The 12,554-nt window shown below is 44.5% G+C and overlaps 1 long non-coding RNA gene across 3 annotated transcripts; it reads right to left on the reverse strand.

Moving 5' to 3' along the window:
- LOC117031699 (uncharacterized) lies at positions 1-6,141 on the reverse strand. 3 transcript variants are annotated; one of them, XR_004424596.1, is made up of 4 exons: positions 5,306-6,141; positions 4,373-5,181; positions 3,640-3,973; positions 1-440 (listed from the first exon to the last, which is right to left on the reverse strand). It is a non-coding gene; the product is annotated as an uncharacterized LOC117031699 (long non-coding RNA). The 3 variants fall into 3 exon arrangements; XR_004424597.1 differs by lacking the exon at positions 1-440 and having other exon boundaries at positions 2,803-3,973; positions 4,373-4,584; positions 4,757-5,181; XR_004424595.1 differs by lacking the exon at positions 1-440 and having other exon boundaries at positions 2,803-3,973.
- Positions 6,142-12,554: the final 6,413 nt, after the last annotated feature.

A 12,554-nucleotide genomic window follows, 5' to 3' on the forward strand; every position in this document is an offset into this window, starting at 1 on the left:
TCTCCACCCAGAGTCAGTTCTCCTTCCATCACCATGTATTTGATCCCATTTATCCTCATCGAGCACCCCCCTTCCCCCCCTTACAAAGGGCACTGCACTTGGATTCAGAAGTCTTGCGTTCCACATCTATATAAATGACTTACTAACTGAAGCTCAGAGAGGTGACCTAACCATCTATGATACAACCTTACAACTGGCCTCCTGACTTCTAGTCCAGTGCTCATTCCTCTACCCGATTCCATGGCAGGGCTTCCTTTAAGTTCCATTCTCCTGTGCATAAATGGTTAGTCACATGTTACAGGTGAAGGCTGTTGAACGCAGGGCTCCAGGGTCACCATGCACCCAACTGTCTATGTAATTGGCACCCTCTGGAGGCAAGGTGAGGGGTGCTCCTTGGGTTTGTGCAGCCTGGTGCTACTAGTTCGCCTGGAGGAGAACTTCTGGAAAAAGAAATTTGCCATTGGGTTCAGGACAAAAAAGATTGTCTATGGCAACAAAATCATTATACAGGAGTTTAAAATAAGGTTAAACCTTCTAAATCCAAACCGCCCTCCAACATCTAGTCCACCTCTTTATCATAACTATTATCACGGCCCAAATTTTACCCTTTACAAAGCATCTTCACACGCATTATCCCAGACTAACCCAGCCAATGCTTGCGCTGACCGAATCCATAGCTAGAGTTGGGGCTGATCTTTTTCCGCTTTGGCAAGTTGCTCAGTGATGTTCCCTAGGAGCCTCTCTCTTCCTGTATGTCCCATGGGACAGTCCAATCTGTAGACCACCCTCAGGGCCCTTACAAAATCCCCCCAGTAGAAATGGATTTTTGTTAACCCCATAACATCACTACCTTGGGTGTTTGTCTCTATAAGTTTGGAGCCCCTAGGGGATTCGTCTCTTTATCCCTCAGTTCTTAGGAATTCACTAATCAGAGTTTCTCAACCTCAGTACTATTGAGATTTGGGGTCAGATAATATTTTGTTATAGGGGACTGTCCTATGCGTTGTGTTGTAGAACGCTTGGCAATATTTCTGGCCTCCACCCACTAGAAGCCAATGCATCCCCCTTCCACCTCCCCACCCTGCTGTGACAGCCACAAATGTCTCCAGACATTACCAAATGTCCACTGAGGATTAAAATCATCCCTTGGGGAGAACCACTGCCCTAAGCTATGAGCACCTTGAGGACAGGGCAGTGTCTTATGCACTTTGTGTCCCTATTGTCTAATACTGTTCTGGCACATAGGATGTGGGAAATTCAACTTATTAAGCAACTACTATGTGCCAGAGATAGTGTGACATAAATCACTGTTGACCAACCTTCAATCATTCACAAGCCAACTTCTTGTTTTTTGTCATATGTGCATGCAACTGATACTAGCATTAACTTGATATTTTACAGTCACTCATTTTATCTCAGATTAGCCACCAACATGGTACCTACAGTACCTGATAGAGAGAGGGTGCTTACTAAGTATATGTGGACTATAAATGAATTTCCTTTTCCAGTTCTCAGTATCAGCTTCATGTAAAGAAATGGATTCACTGATTACCTCTCTGGTCAATTAGGGACCTCTCACTTTTGTAACAAATAAACCCCAGAATTTTGAAATTTTGACACAATGGGATTTTCTTTCCCATTTGTGAACAGACCATCGATAGCACTCTTGGCCACCGGGTGACTGACTGCTCAGTGTGGCAATCCAGGGACCTCCCTCTCTTGTCATCTCAAGCACATCACTTATGCTCACCTTCCATTGGTGAGAACAACTCCCAAGGCCCCAGCTCAGGGCAAAGGGTCCTGGGAAGTAGAGTCGCTAGCTGGCTAGCCACTTGCCAGTGATGACTCCCCACTGTGGAACCAGGTGCACCCATCTTGGTCAACACCTCGCTGGCCCTGCCTCAGGACACGTAAGATACTGTCAGCTCACATCTCAGATGTCTGCTTTCACCCCCAGAATGTCCTCTCCACAGCACCCTATCATCCAGGCCAGCTAACCACACCTCTGGTATAGCCAAGAAGCAGAGTTGAAAAACTCTTGTCTATAACGGGTTCTCAAATCAGCATGCCCACCTCATCCCTCCCATCCTTTGCCATTAGACAAATGGTAAAACCAAGCGAGGAGAAAGGACCTCTTCAGGATTACCAAACCAAGTCAGGGGGCAGTACAGACTGAGCTGCCAGCACTGGGCTGGTGGCAGTGGGGCCCATCCACCCACCTTCCATGGACGCAGCCCAGAAGAGCTTATGCCAGCTCCCTGACACCTCTATTTGGATCCAGGCCCTTTCAAAAGGAGCATTTCAAATAGGAGCCATCAACACTTACAGAGGGTGGGTCTTAATCCATAGAGGATCATTTGCTTCACCCAAGTGATGAGACATCCATCAGCACCTCCCATTCTTCCACCAATTATCTATCTGCTAATTATCTGGGATTAAGAATTGACACGGAGCGACACGGTCATTAACCACATATTTGCACGGCTTATTCATGTTAGTGGGGCTGCTCAGTCTCACCGAGTCAAATTGGACACGCCCACAATGCTGCACAACACATTTACATCTACTTGGCTGTCAGCAGCCTATAAAGGATTGCAGGATGTGTTTACTTCCAAAGGGACTTGGCTCTTGGCAAGAGCTTTTTTGCAGGCATGCTGGATGTCTTGGCTTTCTGGCAGTACGGACCGTGGCTTAACTCACAGCACACATTTCCATCATTTGTCAAATATCGTTAGCTCAAGCACAGTAGCAGGCACAACACTGGCCCCAGGAGGTTTTACACAGATGAATGAGACACTGTTCCTATAACTTCAGAAGTATACCTCCAGTCACGGAAACACATGCAAGCAGAGAGAGCTGCGAGCCATGAGAGAGGGGAAAGCAGCATATCTTGGGAATGCAACACCAGGAGAGATCTGTTTGGTCTGAGAAATCAGGAGAGGCCTCACAGAGGAGGTGGCATTTTCAGCATGGAGCCAGAGAGTGAGAGGAATTCCAGGCTGCAGGAACTGCAAAAGCAAAGGCCCAGAGATGTGTGAGGAGAAATAGGGAGTGATCCAGTGTGGATGGCACACATGCCACAGGTGGAAAGGAGGTGTCCTGGTAGACTGGGTCATTTCAGAGAACATTGAACGTTCTGCTAGAGTTTGGAAATGTTTTCTCTGGGTATGAGGAACATGGAAGAAATTTTGTTTTGGTGTGTATGTGTGGGTGGGCGTGTTTTAATAAACTTTTTATTTAAGTATAACATCCATACAGAAAGTGCAAACATTTTCACAAACTGATCACACCTATATAAGTAGCAGCCAGATAAAGATACAAATCGCGACTAAAACTCCAGGAATCCCTTTTGGCCCCCTTTTAGGAACTCCCCAATCACAAGAGAAACCGCTCTCCGGACTTTAACACCATAAATTAGTTTTCCCTATTTTTTTGCACTTGGCTTCTTTCACTCAGCATGTTTTAAGACTTATCCATGCTGCTATACATCATTGTAGTTTGTTCTTTAGTGTTGCTAATACCGCTTGTATGAATGTATCACGATTATTAAGGAACATTGTATAGTGTCCAGTTGGGGGCTGTAAACCTTCTTGCACATGTCCTTTGGAGTTTTTATGGATGTACCTGTTGGGTACCTACCTAGGAGTGGAATTCCTGGGTCGTCAGGTATGCATATATCTACTTGACTAGATACTGCTAGTCTTCCAAAGGTGTTTGTCCATTTGCACAGCAGTGCATGAGAGTTCTGGTTGCTCTATATCCTTGCCAACGCTTGGTGTTGGCAGTCTTTGTAAGTTTTACTTGTATGCTTGTTTGTCTGGAGGGGAGTGACACGATCCCAGCTAGGTTGAAGGATAGTCACTCTGGAAGCAGCACAGTGTGGAGGTCAGAAAAAGGAGCTGGCACAACGGGACCAGGCATGGACCAGGCGGCAAGGTCCAGGAGAGAGGTAATGAAATCCGCGGCACTAGAACTAGAATTTTAAAAGGCTGATTAAAAAAAAACAAAAAGGGACTCACTGTAGGTGTGGAATACACAGGATGCGGACACAAAGTAGAAGTGGACTTAAGAGGGAGATGGGTGATGATTTCTGTAGGAGTGGCTGGCTGGGTGAGGAATGTCAGGTTTGGAGGCAGGAGAAAAGAATCCTCGTTTGGGACACCTTGTGTTTGTGATGGAGGACGATGAGAGGGAGACATCTGTTAAACTGTTGGGTATATAGGTCTGTTGCTAAGGGATGAGGTCAAGATTGGAGACATTGAGTGAGGATTTATCATCACAGAGATAGGGGTTGAAGTCAGGGGTGTGGCTGAGATTTCCCAGGTGGGGGGGTGGGAATGAAGGAGAGGAAGGCCAAAGACCAGCCACCTACCTTTAGGGGATGAGCGGAGGAAGAAGAATGAGAGACATCGCTTCCCTCTGAAATGCTGGCAGGGGCTGTGAAGCATGAGTCAGGCCCTTCGAGAGCCAGCACAGCCTGGGGTCCATCTCACCAGCCAGGGTTTTCTCCTGAATGAACTTGCATCACTAACCTCAAAGCTGCATTGCGAAATTTGCATCAAATTGCACACCTCTGGCAGCGTCCTAGGGACAATGGGCACGAAAGACTCATCGCATCTTGGGGCTGGGAGTCCTCCTTCCCACCTCCACATCTCTGCCAATTAGTTATCCAGCACCCCAGGCAGGGAACTCATGACTTCCCATGGCAGCCCATTCCACCGTCGAGGCAGTGAGGATGTAAGAAAACTTCTCTTACACATGCAATCTCTTGGAAGTCAAAGGAAAAGATAAAACTGCACTCCAATGACCCTGGCTAGGGTTAGATGCAAGGACTCTGCATTCTGGATAATCCATTTCTAATAACGTATCCGCCAGCATCTTCCTGTTGGGGTTGGGGTCATAGCGTTTGACTCCCCACAGGAAGCTGCAGTGATTTCACTCCCATTTGCACACTGGACGGGAATGTGCTCCTCCGCGGCAGGCATTCCTCTGGCTACATCAGGCAGTGAGTACTGCCCTGGAAAGCGGCCAGTGTCTCAGGACTGAAGCAGTGCATGCTACAGCACAGACCCACGACTGCTGGCTGAGAGCGAGCCCACTGCAGGCAAGGTGGGCACCATGCCATTCTGCTCAACATTTGTTTTTCTAAATATTTCCCTGCACCCGGCCCTGTGTGGGTCTCTGGAGAAGAAGGAAGACAGAAATGATTATGAAATGCTCCCACCCTTGGGGAGACTGGTGGAAGAAACAGGCATGCAAGACTGAAACTTTTTTTCCCCTTTGTATAAATTTCCAAAATACCTACCTAAGCAGCATCTGCATGCATGATCTGAAACGCGGAGATGTGGTTTCTGAAAAGACATCAGAGAAAAACTGCCCTTGAGCCTCAGTGGAAAGGGTCTTATCAGCCAGTTAACAATTGACAGCATAAAACTCCAACGTGTTCATCTTTGGAGACGTTTGCCAACTGGAAAAACATACACCACTTTCTCCTGACTAAAAGACATCCATTCCATTAGGAAACCTCAGGCTGAGGATTCTTAGGAGTTTTCCAGAATTTGCAGATTTTGAAAATGGATAGCTTCTATCCAAGATGACAGAACAAGATTATCTTTCTGATTCTACAGATTCCTTTTTCTTTTCCTTTGATTTACCACTCAGCTTGCCTGTTACTGTACACTGACAACCTCTATATTCTCAATATGATTTCCATTATCTTTATCCTGGTACTTTTTGCCCCCGATGGTCCTAAGGATTGTCCGATCCACACACATGGAATCCCACCGAGCATGACAAGTGACCAGGGTCTCACTTCACAGTGAACGAGGTATGGAAATGAGCCCATGGTCATGGATGCACTGCTTGATGTCACGTAGTGCACCCACAGGCAGTGGGTGTCACAGAATACTGAAATGCTCCTCTCTGCACAGTGCCCTGATGCACCATCTCTGAGGCAACACCCTGAAAGGACAGAGTGCTACCCTTCAAGATGCAGTGTATTTATTAAATCAGAGAGCTCTCTATGGAGGTGTACCCCCAGTAGGAAAGATAGATGGGACTGGGAACCCAGAGTGGGAAGCAGCATAAATGGAGTCGGCTCTTCCACGGTCTCTCCTCTCAGTATAGGTAGTCCCTGGGCTTCTGTCCTGGTCTCTGGTGGTGGAGCCCCACTAGCGTCTCCCTTTCTCTTACTCAGTGGATTCCCTAAATGTCCATATTGAAGCTAAAGAAGCCCCACTGTGGCTCCAGCCTCAGCCCCTGCCCCATCCTAAGGTCCAGCCCAGTCTTGTCTCAAACCCAGCCCCATCCCAGCCCCTTCCTCAGGCCCATCTCCAGTTTCACTCCCACTCTCTCACCCGATTAGGGCCTGGGGAGTGTCCTTCCCCAGACCCCAGGATGAAGTACAGTCTCTTATCCCAAGGGAAATTCAACCCCTGGATTGGCACTTACTGCAGAAACGGTTGCAACATTTGTGATTTTGTCTTCTTTTGGTCCAAATATCTCAGGAAATTTTTAATCTTCTAGCTGCCAATATTCCTCAGTGTAACATTGCCTTTCTACCCCAAGCACCAGGCTTCATCCTTGCTGGTGAATTTCCTATCAGCAGTGAACTGTGGCAGCAGCTGGGGCACCACCTTTTAAAGACCTTCATCCATGGATACAGCCTTAGGGAAAACTAGCAAAGATATCTCGGTCAAAGGGCAAACATGGATCTTCACAGCCCTCTGTAGTAGAGGTCAAAGCAGCTAGAAAGAATCTAGGCATCCAGGAAGTTGCCATGTAAGGAGCCCAGAGAAGTGCCAGCTAGCGAATAACCTGCAAAGGGTCTGGAGCGTGCGTAGCCTGAGAAAGGGGCCCAAAATAATTAGGTGTTTAGAAAATTACCCTGTGAGGCATCTAGGGTCTGACTCTGAGGACACGGAAAGTGACTTGGTATGCCACTCAAGAAATGACTTATCAAGGGATTCAAGGGAGAACTTAGACCAGAAGCAACCAGAAAACACCCTAAAGATTTACTTGGACAAGAAGTTGGGTAGATGTCTCCAGTAGAAGCTGTGTAAGTCAGGTAGATGTGTGCAGGTCATGGCTTGTTGCCAACAATACACTGTCCCCTCCTAGGAAGTCCTATAGCCACTTGGAAAATGGAAATCCAGCACCTTCAATGACCCAGGAACACTATTTGCATATCTCTTGGAAGTTTTCCTTCCTTGATCCAGGCATTCAACAGGCACTAGGAGCCCAAAATATATGGTTTTAGGGACAGAAATAGCGCTTACCTCTCAAGGTCCTCAAATCCATAAGGCTGTTAAGTTGACAGAGACCCAATCGAGGCCCCTTTGCCAGTTCACCTTTCTCAGTCACCCATGTTTCAGGAATGGCCAAGTTGAGGCTGCTTAGCTCTTTGAAAGAAACTCAGGCTGGTCAGGAGAGAAGCCGATCACACACTCAGTCCCCATCCTGGGTAGTCCTTTCCCTGCCCCCTCAGCTTTGAGCAAGGAAGGCCAGGGGGCCCTGAGATATTGATCATGGTTCACACAGGACCCTCAGTCCAAGGAGAAGAGTAGACAAAGTTTTTAGCTCCTTACACCCATCAGCATGGGTAAATCGTGGCAGAGTGGGACTGTATGGGAACCAAGAGAGGCAGTCCAGAGTCACTCCAAGTCAATCAGTGGCAGGACATGACCCAAGGGATGATAGTGGAGTTGTGTCCCAACAGACTTCAGCCACGGAGAAGTGCCCCAGCGGCAGAGAACAGAAAGAAGAGTGACTGGAGGGGATCACCACAGAGGGGAGCGTCTTCTGGAAATTTCCATTTTAGGTATAGGATGTTGGAGATTAATTTAGGGATTCCTTTGAGGGCCAGAGAGTCCAAGAAGACTGCAGCTCCTAAGCCACAATCAGAATGTCCTGAGAGCCAGCGAGCTGAGAGATGCACAGAAACGGAATGGCTATCTGAGCGGTCAAGGGGCTCCAGTGACCAAGGAATGCCACCCCCTTTTCCCCCAACCCAAGAGTGTTGTTTGCTCAAGATCTAGAATGGCCAGGCCTTAAAGAGCAGCTTGCTGATTGATGCCCTGAGGCTAATACTGGAGGCAGAGCTGCAGAGCCAGCCTCTGGGTTTTCCCATTGTAGTGCCCCTTGCCTCAGACAGCCTGCCTACACCATTTCCCTGACTCTATAAATTTGAGGATTGTTGATTTCTTAATACCACATCCTCTAATTCATGAACATGGTAGATCTCTTCATGTATTTAGATCTTCTTCAATTTCCCTCAGTAATGTTTTATAACTTCCTGCGTACAGGTATTATACATATTTTGGTAACTTTTATTCTGAAGTATTTCATATTTTTATGTAAATGGTATTTTTATTTAAACTTCCAATGGTTCATTGCCAGTACAGAGATATAACATGATTTTTTTTTTTTTTTTTTTTTTTAATTTTATTGGGGTGACAATTGTTAGTAGAATTACATAGATTTCAGTTGTGCAATTCTGAATCACATCATCCATAAATCACACCGTGCGTTCACCACCCAGAGACAGCTCCCCTTCCATCACCGTACACCTGATCCCCCTCACCCTCATCCCCCACCCCCCTACCCCCTTACGCTCTGGTAACCACCAAATTACGTTCCCCAGATTAATTTTCAAACCCCGTGGCCATCCTGTGGTCACCGACTGCCCTCCAATCCCCTCACCCTCCCCCCCACCCCCCACTCCCCCCGCCCATCTAGCAACCCTCAGTTTTTCCTCATTGTCTCCCAGTTTCTGATTAGTTCATTCACTTATTCTTTTCTTTAGAATCCGCAAATAAGTGAGATCATATGGAACTTATCTTTCTCTGTCTGACTTATTTCACTTAACATAATGTTCTCTAGATCCATCCATGTTGTTGCAAATGGTAAGATTTCTTTCTTCCTTATGGCTGCATAATACTCCATTGTATAAACATGATTTTTTGACCTTATATTCTATGACTTTGTTAAACTCATTTACTAGTTCTAGTGACTTTTTTTTGATTCTTTAGGATTTTCTACAGGCATGTCATCTGTAAATAAGGACAATTCTATTTCTCCCTTTCCAAATTGTATGCCTTTTGTTTCTTTTTCTTGCCTTATTGAATTAGCTAGTAACGCCAGTACAATATTGAATAGAACTGATGTGGACGCCCTTGTCCATCTTAGGGTGGAAAGCGTTCAGTCATTCACCATTAAGCATGATGTTACCTGTAGGTTTCTTGCAGATGCCCTTTATCAGATTGAGGAAGTTCCCTTCTATTGATAGTTACCTGAGTTTTTACCACAAATAGATACCAAACTTCGTCATATGCTTTTTCTGCATCTATTGAGATGATCATATGGTTATTTTTTTCAGTTTGTACATATAGTGAGTTATTTTGATTTTTCAAATGTTAGACCAACCCTGCATTACTGGGATAAATCCTACTTGGTCATGATGTATTATCCCTTAATATATTGTTGGATTAAATTTCCTAAAATTTTGTTTAGAATCTTTGCAACTATATTCATGAGAGATACTGGTCTGTAGATTTCTTTCTTGTAATATTTTTGTCTGGTTTGGTATCAAGGTAATGTTGGGCTCATAAAATGACTGGAAAGTATTCTCTTCTTTGCAATATTTTTGAAGTTTGTTTAGAATTTTTTTGTCCTTCCTTAAATGTTTGATAGAATTCATCATTGAAGCCATCTGCACCTAAAGTTTTCTGTGTGGGTTTTAAACAATTTCAATTTTTAAAATACATGTAAGGGCTATTCAGGTTATTTCTTCTTGAGTGAATTATGGTAATTTACATCTTTCATATTTTTTATTCATTTCATCTAAGCTTTAAAACTTATTGGCATAAAGTTATTCATAATATTCCCTTTAAATATCTGTAGAATCTACAGAGGTATCACCACTCATTCCTGATATTGTTAATTGGTATCTTCTTTTTCAAATCAGTCTGGCCAGAAGTTTATCAAGTTTATTGACATTAAAAAGCAGCTTTTGGTTTTATTGATTTCCTTTTTTTGTTTTATATTTCATTGATTTCTGCTTTGATCTTTACCATTTCCTTCTTCTGTTTACTTTGGATTTAATTTGTTTTGTTTTTGTTTTTCTGCTGCCATTTATTAGGATTTTAGCAGGCAGCAGAAACAAATGCATGGGTTCACTGTCTGTTTATCTAGAAATCAGAGATGTGACTTGAGGGACAGAGGTGGTAAACTTCGTTTTAGTTCTGCTTTCTGGCTCTTCCATTTGTGTTTATGAAACTGGCATTTGTAAATTCTCCTAGGCTAGAAACCTTCAAGTTTTGTTTAAGAAATGTTGGTTTTGCAGTTTGACAGACTTGGGACTTACATCCTAAGCCTTTCCCCTTCTTAGCTACATGATCTTATAAAGTAACTTAATGTCCCTGAGCCTCAGTTTGTTCATATGTACAATGGAAATAATAACAGTATGTTTCCTCCTAGAGGAAACTCTAAGGTAACTCTCCATGCTAAGAGTTACCCTGCACTACTTGATAAATGTTAACTATTATTACTCTTTCCTTTCTTTATAAAAATCTATCCTGCCCTAAAGACTTTATCATTTAGGGCTTTTTTCATGTCAACCTCTCCTGTTAGATAAACTCTAGATTTCCGTTGCTCACAAGTGCGGTAGCTAAGTGTGTGAGCTAGCTTTTGCTTTATAACACACCACCCCAAAATTAGTGGCTTAAATAACAAACACTCTTTTTTCCTCATGATTGTATGTGTTGGCGAGGCAGTATTTCTAGTCTAGGCCAACTCAGATAGAGATGGATGATATAAGGATGGCCTCGCTGTCTGGTGACTGGTTCGATGTCAGCTGAGACGCTTCCATGCATCTCTAATCATCCAGCAACTAACCGAGGCTTCTTCATGTGGTAGTGGAAGGATTCCCAAGAAGAGAGGGCAATCTCTGATGACTGAGCTCCTCCCACCTTATGACCCAGTGGACATTTTGTGCATGGCTGCACTAATCAACCCATTTTATGTCAATTGTTTACCCCTCAACTTGTCATTTGCAAGCACTCCTTACTCATGCTGTCCTACTATATTGAAGATATCTTTGAATGTGAACTTTTATCTTGGCAAATACAGGCTATTAGGCAAGAAGGAAGAAAAATCTCTAGCTCTGATATGCGTGAGTCCCTGAGGTCCCCTGGATAACGTGCCTGACCCCTCTGGGACTCGGTCCTGCCTTGGCTCTACCAATTCTCTCAGACCTCAACTCCCGCTCCCCGCAACCTGGGCAAAGCCTGAGTCTCCAAATTTGTTGACAGCCCTGCTCTATGTCCCCACACAAGCTCTGCTTTGCCACTTACCAACATGCCAGCCTGTCCTTCCTCCTAGTCTGTCCTACCTCCACTTCAGCAGAGCCCCCTTACCCAAAGGACACAGCTGATCCCCAGCTCCAAGCCTCTCCTTTCCTGCTCACTGAGCTGAGTTCCATTCTGACAGCGGATAACAGCCAGTTCTGAGGATACAGGAGAGTGATCCCCAACTGTCACATGGCCCATCAGCTCACTAAATGCAAGTAGATGAGTACCAGAGGGTGGAGCTGCTGAGTGAGCAGAGGCTGCAAGCACAGACCCATCTTAGTCCAGATTGGGCCAGTACGGGCCTCCACCAGCAACGTCATCAGCATGGGCCAACGTCTTCTGCCCCGAGGCACAATGCTTTATCCAAAACTGTCTCTGGAAGAAACAGAAAACGTCAGTGTATCCTTGGGGACAAATTGCCCAGGCCCAGCCAGTTTACCTGTTCTGAACTGGCTCAGCTCCACAGTCAATGTGTGACATGGATGGTTCCTGGTTTTGTGATCCACATGTGATGGGCCAGGAAGAACTTAAAATGTCTCTAACGATATTTACCAACAAGATTTTGGGCAGGGAAGGAAGGCGGATATGTAGTTATATATTTAGATATATAAATCTGACTTATTTGTTAAATTAGGACATTTTACTCATGTGAGCTCATGATTAGAAAAAAAAAATCCACAACACACTGAAGAGAATAAAGTGAACAGTTCCCTTCCCCAAGGAGCCCCCAAAGACCAGCACCAGAGGCAACCCCTTTTAGAAATTTTCTACATATGTGTAAACATGGATTTTTATAATCTTGTTTTACATATATGAATAGGATATAATCATACTATTTATGTCATATTTATAAGTTTTCTCACATAGATGCATGACTAAATCCTTTCAAAATATAGATCATTCCTGACTTAGAAGCATGTGATAACCCAAAAGCTTAATTTGTAAATAACCATTAAGGAAGGAAGTCAAAACACCTTTTCAGAGGAATAATGTTCTAAATCAGAGTCAACAAACTTTTTCTGTAAGGGGACAGATCGTAAATATTTTCAGCATTGCAGGCCACAGTTTCTGACATGTGTTCTCTGGAAATTTTTGTTTCTGTTTGCAATATTTTTAAAATGTAAAGTCCAATCTTAGCTTTTAGGCTGTACAAAAACAGGTTGTGGGTCGAACTTGGCCTTCAGACTATAGTTTTCTGACCCATTG

Source organism: Rhinolophus ferrumequinum, chromosome 12, assembly GCF_004115265.2.
Source record: "Rhinolophus ferrumequinum isolate MPI-CBG mRhiFer1 chromosome 12, mRhiFer1_v1.p, whole genome shotgun sequence".
NCBI lineage: Eukaryota > Metazoa > Chordata > Mammalia > Chiroptera > Rhinolophidae > Rhinolophus > Rhinolophus ferrumequinum.